At 35.8% G+C, this 7487-nt stretch overlaps 1 long non-coding RNA gene across 1 annotated transcript in view; it reads right to left on the reverse strand.

Annotated features, from left to right (window-relative positions):
- LOC109325123 overlaps positions 1-7030 on the reverse strand; it is an 8174-nt gene extending 1144 nt beyond the window's left edge. The window contains exon 1 of the long non-coding RNA XR_002105085.1: positions 6991-7030. This is a non-coding gene — a long non-coding RNA (uncharacterized LOC109325123). The remainder of the gene's footprint in view (positions 1-6990) is intronic.

Genomic DNA, 7487 nt, shown 5'->3' on the forward strand with positions numbered 1-7487 from the left:
TTTCTAGATGATGTCTCATTTTAATGGATTGATTACTTTATTAAGTCTTGTGAGACTCACACCTAGGTTTATCTAATCTAGACTCAATATTTATGGCAAGCATCTTAGACTTCTAAAAAGATAATAAAGAATTATAGCATAAGTCTAATAAGACATCACTTGAGCCCTCAGCTTGTTGATTGTTGAGCCATTTTCAAGCTTTAACTAATTCCTTGTCTTCATCAAAACATAGGCAAAGTTGCTAATGCAATCCTTGACGTTTTGCACTCTCAATCTCCCCCTTTTGATGATGACAAACATCACATCAAATAATACATTACATTTGATGAATTAGCTTGATGATGTTGTACATTTGCATAATGATTGATAATTCAAAGTTGAAGCGCTTTGCTATCCCCCTTAGGTAGGCAATGATTAATAATATAGAAACTATTATGACAACCTGCAAATAACATCAAACACAACAATCAACCTTTCTCCCCCTTTTGACATTATAAAAAAGATACGAGTATTCAATTCTAGTCAAAAGTAAGAAGAGATATAGCAATTTATTTTAAAAAACTGCAATTAATAACATATGCAATAACCAGTTTGAGAAGCTTAAACAAATGCATTAATTTCTGACTCTAAAACTGAATCTAGATAGATTTTGCATGACATATCCATTATGTAAACAATTTAGACATGAAATGATTAAACATATATGTATGCCACTTGTTAGCACCACTTGTTAGATGCCATGCATGACATATCCATTATATAAACAGTTTAGACACAGAATGATTAAACATATATATATGCCACTTGTTAGATGACACCACTTGTTAGATGTCATTATCACCACTTGTTAGTACCACTTGTTAGCACTTTGTTAGGCAATTTTCATTTTAAAGCATATTTCAATCATTCAATTATAATACACAATTAAGACATGTTCAAGATTCACGCAAAAGCATATCCTATTTAACATAATTAGCAAGGTTCAACATAGTTATAAAATGTTAAACGATGGTACAACCATAACCATGAGATGTATTTGACTCAAAAATATAGACGTAAGCCATAAAACAACAAGAATTAACTTTCGAAAAATATTTGAGCCCAGGTAATCGATTATCACAAAATTTAATTGATTAGAATGATTTATTTCAAAAGGCTTTAGCTACTGGAACTCATTTAATCGATTAAACTGAGGGTTAATCAATTAAAGACAAAAAGTTGACAGTTTTAAGAACAGTTTTGAGCTTAATAAGAAATAATTTTGTAACCTTGTTAATTACCTTACTTACCCTTTGGTGATAGGTCAAGATTGCCACTTGTTTGATGAAAAGTTTGATGATATGATCAAAGTTGTATATTTGACATTCAAAGTGCACTGCTCCCCCTTTCATTATTCTTCCCTTTATCTTCTCCCAATTTATTACTTAGAGAAGTGCTCTTGGTAGGTAGCATAATACGGAAGCTCATTTAACAACTTTTCTCAATAAATTTTATTCTTAATGACCTTGATCTACTCACCAACCTTGTGCCTAGAACATCTTTCGTTGATTTATCACTTGATGCTCAAATGTCCTTTGGCACACCTGCAAACACAATTTACTTGTCTCTTTCGGGTACCCAAGTTATTTTGGGTCCCTTCTTGTTAGTAACTAAGGGATCTTGCTCCTTCTTTACCCAAACATATTTACCACTTGGCACACCAAATTTTCTAATAAAGCATGTAGTGCATGTGTGACCATGTGTACCACAATAGAAACAAGTAGGCATGTTATTATTTGACTTCTTATGCATATGAACTACTGGATTTCTATATGGTCTTTTCTTAGGTTCAGGTTTATATCCAATTCCAGATCGGTTACCAATGTTTCTTGTATTAGCAAGCAATGTGTTAAGGTTTTCTTGACTATATGTGAGCTTTGAAAGTTTTTGTTTCAAAACAGAATTTTCAGCATTTAAATTTTCACAAGTATCACATAGAGGGTTGACATAATTTAGAAGTAGAGCAATCACATGAGGCACATGCATAGATAAGATCAAGAGTTTCATTTTCAAGTTTAAGTTCATCTAATTCCTTTTGCATTTCAATTATTTTCTTTTCATGCAAGGAGATAACTCTTTTTCTATCTATATTTATTTTAACAATTTTCTTTAACTCCTCATGCATTTCGACATAAGCTGCATATAATTCATCGTATGGAGGAGAGTCATTAGAGCATGATGAAGTGTAGGAATGTACCTCAATAGAATCATCTTCATCGCTAGATGTGCACTCCTCATGCACTTGTGCTATAAGACATACATTTGAATTTATCTCCTCATCGGATGAGCTTGAAGTCGAATCTTTCTCAGAATCGTTCCAAACAATGTATGCTTCTTTTCATTTGGACATTCGAGAGTTGCTATTCTTGTTATCGAATTTCTTGAGGTGGTTTGGGCATTGATGCTTCATGTGGCCCGATTTTCCACACTCATAGCAAGTGAAGCCATCTTTGGGAATATTGCTTTTCTTGGTTGAGTTCTTGGCTTCTTTCTTTATATTCTTGATCCCTCCTTTATTTTTGAGATACTTCTTGAATTTTTCAAATAGGAGAGTCAAGTCTTCATCGGAATCAGAATCTGAACTATAATCCTCACTTTCTTGATCTTCTTGAAATCTTGTAGCTTAGAGTATGATTTTGTTCTTGTCTGATTCTTCATTCAAAGTCAAACGCCCTAACTCCATTTCATGTTCTTGGAGTTTCCCAAACAGAGTAGCTAATGGCATGTTGTCTAAGTTCTTTGACTCCATTATTGCGGTTACCTTTGGTTGTCATTTCCTATCAAGACAACGCAAAACTTTATTAGACAAATCAGCATTAGTAAAAGTTTTATCAAGGGCGACCAAATGATTTACAACATGAGTAAAACGTTTTTGCATATTACATATAGATTCATTAGGAAGGTAGATTCATTAGGAAGCATACGAAATAACTCCTACTCATGCGTAAGCGCATTTAGTCTAGCGCACTTAACTTCACTTGTGCCTTCGTGGGTAACTTGTAAAGTATCCCATATTTCTATTGCATATAGGCATTGTGAGACTCTAAAGAACTCGTCATAAGATAAGGCCGAAGTAATAATGTTCTTGGCCTTAAGGTCATGTTAGACCTTTCTTTTCTCAATATCCGTCCATAAGCCTTTAGGCTTTTCTTTAAACTCACCATCCACCATATGAAGTGGAATGTATGGACCATTGACAACGGAATCCCAAATGTCCGTGTCTATTGCCTCGATATAGATTCTCATGTGAACCTTCCAATAGGCATAACCTTCGCCACTAAATACGGGAGGGCGGTTAATGCATGCACCATCACCGCCAAATGGGTTATTAGAGCCCATATATAGTCCCTTTCGGATCACGCGGATGTAGTTGAGCTAGTACATCGTACTAGCTCTGATACCATTTGTTAGGTATCAGTGGCAGAATACACCTAGAAGGGGGGGTTGAATAGGTGTGGCGGAGCCCAAGTTCCACTTTTTGGGTTTTTACGCACTTGCTGAAAAATGCCCAGTTAATCGATTAAGTACTGTTCATAATCGATTAACCAATAACAGAAACAGAATGATCAGAACAGCAACTTGCATGGTTATTAACCAACACACAAACATATATACATCATACACTTTTATGCAAGATTAAAATGAACACATCAAGGAACAAGTATGCAAAATATTAGCTCCAAACTCGCATCAAAACATCTTGAAATATAAAAGAGAAAATGATATCAAAGATTGCGCTAGGATTTTATCCTGGTTCATTTTGCTGTCCACTTCAAAACTACATCTAGTCCTCCCCTCTAATTTGGGAGATTTTCCTTCTTCACTATAGAACATAATGTACGTTACATACACGCTTCCAAATACAAAACTTGAACGCTCCCTACTTGGAACCCAAAGAACTCCGTCACCCTTGGTTTGACCTTTCCCAAAACCGCCTCCCAAGAAAACTTTTCTTACGCGATTCGGCCCCAGTCAAGGTATCACTCTTTATCCTAAGACCTCCAAGTCTTTGTGTGAAGAACACCTTACGTAACCGCAGCTACGATTCTCCCAATCCTTGAATACAAAGCTTTGAGTTACTAATGAGTACTTAATACTCGGATATTACAATAAGAATCAAAGCCTAAAACCTAAGCAAGAACTCACAAGACGTCCTAGTCTAATATGAATGTTCATGCATGAGGTTTCTAAAAATATGCAATATTTTAAAGAACTATTTTTTTCTTTTCAAGAAACACAAGAATGATGCAAGAAAGCTTTTGAAAGAATCATGCAATATGAATATGAAAACTAAAGCCTTAGCATGATCTAATCTTTCTCCTAATTCAACACTTTCTAATAGATTCTAACAATGATGATCTATATCTATTCTCTTGTGTTTTTCACTCTTCTTTTTCCTTAGCCGTTTCTGCAATTAAGCCAGTATTTATACAAAACAGATTTTGGCTCTTAAAACGGTTTTTCAGTTATGTTGTTGAAACAGCATAAAAACATACACGTTAATCGATTAAGCCATGGGGTTAATCGATTAACCAATGTACTTTTAATACATGATTAAATGGTAAACTACTTATATGTTATATGCTCATGCAATACATGATTTCCAAAATATAATACATTTAATGTACAAAATCAATGTATATAAATGCATGAACCTAGTTATCATATATTTCTAGATGATGTCTCATTCTAATGGATTGATTACTTTATTAAGTCTTGTGAGACTCACACCTAGGTTTACCTAACCTAGACTCAATATCTTTGGCAAGCACCTTAGACTTCTAAAAAGATAATAAAGAAATATAGCATAAGTCTAATAAGATACCACTTGAGCCATTGGCTTATTGATTGTTGAGCTATCTTCAAGATTTAACTAATTCCTTGTCTTCATCAAAACATAGGCAAACGTTGCTAATGCAATCCTTGAGGCTTTGCACTCTCAGTATTAGAATCGATGGTTCGGCTGGGACTTGGTGGACTTAAAGGGAAGCAGATAGGAAAGTGTGTGGTACCCACACTTGAGGGGAGATTGTTAAGTTTATTCAAGTGTAAAGTCCAGCATTGGATAAGTAGGGAGGAGTGAAAGAGTTTATAAGTAGAAAAGGCACATGGAATTAATGCTTTAAGGTTTTGGTTCAAGACGTGGTGTCTCATTTGTAGCTCTACATTTTTTTCATACCCCGATAACAATGGAACTCCCTAGTGGTTGAAGGCTCACTGGTTCGAGGTGAGGAAGTTATATGGAAGTGGTAATTTCAGATTGTGGCAAAGGAGGATTAAGGATGTGTTGGTTCAATATTATTGGTGCAGCGAAAACGATCATTGCACAGCGTTAGCCACAGGCAATCAAATAAAATGCATAGAATAAATAGAAGAGATAAGAGAATTTGGTAACTAGTTTCAACCAATTGTGCCTACATCCTCTGGAGCATTGGGAGGCTACCAAGATATTATTAGAGAATAAGAATTGCAAACTCTAGCACACCCATGGGCCCAACTGCCCATGGGGTGTTTCTATTTAGTGATTATATCTGGTGCACATTACAACAAGGGACTTGAGTCCAATATATAACTTTGATACTCTAGTCTATGCTAATCTTAGGAAATGTGAGACTTCATATAATAACATATTTCAAACATCCCCAACAATCTCAACCTTGATTGAAATAGACGAATATCTCGCTCCTTAAGAAATCTACACATGAATCTTCACCTTAGCGAATATATGACTCCCCTACAACATAGACCTTCTGAGTATCATTGACGGTGTTACCAAGAGCCTAGCTCTCCAAACTTATACTGCAGTTTCCCGTACCGCCATTAAATGGAACATGTCGCCTAGCCACCCATTGCTATGAAGTCTTTCGATATATTAGAACCTCTATAAAAAAGTTCACCAACAATCGTCTTCTTCAATACTCAATCAAACTAAACCTTGGAGCTTCCTTGGAAAGCCTCAATCGCTACTACCATTGTCTACTCTAACAATTCTCGTTCAAAAGAACTATCATACTCCATCATAAGGAGCATACACACAGCACACACCTTGCATTAATGCTAACTAATGTTTATGTCACATCTTTGCATCCAAGCAAATGCCCATGTCCCACCCTTGCATCTCTACCAATGCTTGTGTTACACTTTACATCAAAGTCAATTCCCATGTTACACTTTACATCAAAGCCAATTCCCATGTTACACTTTACATCAAAGTCAACCAATGCCTCTGTGCTTTTATGGATCTGCTAACAATTAACATCATTCACTATGACATCTCAGACACACCATTAGGATATTCCACTTCTCATCTCAAATGAGATCATTCTCTCAACATCTAGAGAGATATTGTCAGCATCTGTCTCAGGGTCAAACTCAACACATGAGTTCGTGTCTCCACTTTGATCCTAACCCATCACATGAACTTTTGGGGTTCTGGATCAATATATATCGCCCCCACCACAGTTTTGTCATGTTTTCTTCTCCTTCAACTCATCTACTTTATCTTTGCCAGTACCTTTGATGCACCTTGTCTAGCCATCACGCCTTCACCTTCTTTAGTCATTATCTGACGTCTGGGTTAAAAGTCATCTACCAATTGGCTCTGATACCAATTGTTGGTGCTATGGAAGCGATCGTTACGCAATGTTGGCCTCAAGTAATCAACTAAAGTGCATAGAATAAATAGAAGAGAAGAGACAAGAGAATTTGATAACGAGGTCCAGCCAATTGCGCCTACATCCTCGAGAGCGCTGAGCGGCTACCAAGATATTATTAGAGAATGAGGATTACAAACCCTAGCACATCCATGAGCCCAACTGTCTCTATGGTGTTTCTATTTGGTGCACATTAGAACGAGGGACTTGAGTCCAATATATAACTTTGATACTCTAGTCTGTTCTAATATTAGACAATGTGGAACTTCATATACTAACATATTTCAAACATCCCAACATTTCTCTTGGCTCTCTCTATTTCTTTCTTTCTTCTTTTTGTTGGATTCTTAAGATGGTATTAGAGCAACACAAATGCATAGCTCTATTACACACTCATTTATCCACTTCTTGATCAAATCTTCATCTTTCTTCTCCGTCATCACCAAATTCCCAATTTCTCTACTTCATGAAATTCTTGGTATTTATGCTTTGCCAATGAAGAAGAAGCATATGTTGTTGGTTGTGAGGGTGTTTTTGCCTCTGCATAAACCGAAATTTGTTGGTGTTTACCTTGTCTCAGTATATTACATAGTTTGAGGAGAAATATTTCAAGCTAGAAGAAGCAAGAACGAACTCGAAGATTGAGGAAAGCCATAACATTATTTCTACACATACTGAATTACAGTTTTTACAGCAATGACAACTCTACCTTTCTCAACAACCTTTTGGCATGCTAACTCATCTTTACATTCCAATTCCAAGTAAATCACCACAAGTATCAATCAAGGAAACAAT

This window comes from Lupinus angustifolius, chromosome LG13 (assembly GCF_001865875.1).
Source record: "Lupinus angustifolius cultivar Tanjil chromosome LG13, LupAngTanjil_v1.0, whole genome shotgun sequence".
Taxonomy (NCBI): Eukaryota; Viridiplantae; Streptophyta; class Magnoliopsida; order Fabales; family Fabaceae; genus Lupinus; species Lupinus angustifolius.